Source organism: Myotis davidii, unplaced genomic scaffold (assembly GCF_000327345.1).
Source record: "Myotis davidii unplaced genomic scaffold, ASM32734v1 scaffold554, whole genome shotgun sequence".
NCBI lineage: Eukaryota > Metazoa > Chordata > Mammalia > Chiroptera > Vespertilionidae > Myotis > Myotis davidii.
The window spans coordinates 1,253,815-1,255,409 of record NW_006285312.1 but is presented as its reverse complement, the minus strand read 5'-3'; the positions used below and the strand labels follow the sequence as shown (position 1 = coordinate 1,255,409).

The 1,595-nt window shown below is 43.6% G+C and overlaps 1 pseudogene; it reads left to right on the top strand.

Annotated features, from left to right (window-relative positions):
* Window positions 1-1,186: 1,186 nt before the first annotated feature.
* Window positions 1,187-1,595, top strand: part of LOC107181879 — a 1,322-nt pseudogene continuing 913 nt past the window's right edge.

The window sequence follows — 1,595 nt, the reverse complement described above, 5'->3', positions numbered from 1 at the left end:
CTAAGTGCCCCCAGGCCTGACACTAGCAGCAGCCAGACTTGGTTCGTAGCATGGCCTCTCCTGGGCACCTCCAAACCCAGCACAAGGAGTAGCCATCTGCAGATGCCTCTGTAGCTCAAGTCCAGTAGCCCCAGGCAAGGCACAGGTGGTGGCTGACCTTGCAACTCCCAGGAGGCCCCAGAACCAGCACAGCTTCAGACCATGCTTGATCACAACCCTAACACCTACAAGAGCAACACACTCAACGGGTGGGCTCAGTGAGCACCAAAGCCCCACTAAAGAAAGTCCTACTCCGCAGGGTCAGTCCCTGTACAGCAACTCCTGTGCTGTAGTCGCAGCAGGTTCTTGCAACCAATTAGCCTGGGGGACAATCCCTCACAGTGACACCAACAGCAATTAAAGCTTAACTACAACAGGACAAGGCACACAGCTCACACAGGAGTACACCAGGAGTGCCGAGCTTAGGTGACTGGGGAGACTGTACCACTGGGTCATACAAGAGACCTACTACATAAGGCCACTCTACCTAGTCTGGGAAACAGCAGCACTACCTAATACATAGAAGCACAGAAATGTGGAGGCAAAGAAACAGGTCTCAAAGGAAAGAACAGGAGAAATTTCCAGGAAAAGAACTAAATGAAATGGAAGCATGCAAACTACCAGATACAGAATTCAAAACAATCGCTATAAGGATGCTCAAGGAACTTAGTGAGAACTTCAACAGCATAAAAAATCAGTCAGAATGAAGGTTACACTAATTGAAATTAAGAATAATTTATAAGGAATTAACAGTAGAGTAGATGAAGCTAAGAATCAAATTGGCAATTTGGAATATAAGGAAGCAAAAAACACACAACCAGAACTATAAAATGAAAAAAAGTATCCAAAAATATAAAGATAATGTAAGAGGCTTCTGGGACAACTTTAAGCATACAACATTTGCATCATGTGGGTACAAGAAGGAGAAGAGAGAAAGAAAAACTAAAAATCTATTTGAAGAAATAATGACAGAAAACTTCCCTTACCTGGTGAAAGAAATTGACATACAAGCCCAAGAAGTACAGAGTCCCAAACAAGAGAAACCCAAAGAGGCCCATCATAATTAAAATGCAAAAGGTTAAAGACAAAGAGAGACTCTTATAAGTAGCAAGAGAAAAAAACAGTTACTTATAAGGAAACTCCCATAAGACTGTCAGCTGATTTCTCAACAGAAATTTTGCAGGCCAGAAGGGCGTGGCAAGAAAGATTCAAAGTGATGAGCACGTCCAGAATGGCTCAGTGACTGAGCATCAACCCATGAACCAAGTCTTAGTTTGATTTCCGGTCAGGGCACATGCCTAGGTTGCAGGCTCGATCCCCATTGGGGAGTCGGGGTGGGGAGGAATGTTGATGACCCCAAAGAGGCCTACAACAAGACATATCATAGTTAAAATGCAAAAGGTTAAAGACAAAGAGAGACTCTTATAAGTAGCAAGAGAAAAAAACAGTTACTTATAAGGAAACTCCCATAAGACTGTCAGCTGATTTCTCAACAGAAATTTTGCAGGCCAGAAGGGCGTGGCAAGAAATATTCAAAGTGATGAGCACGACCAGAA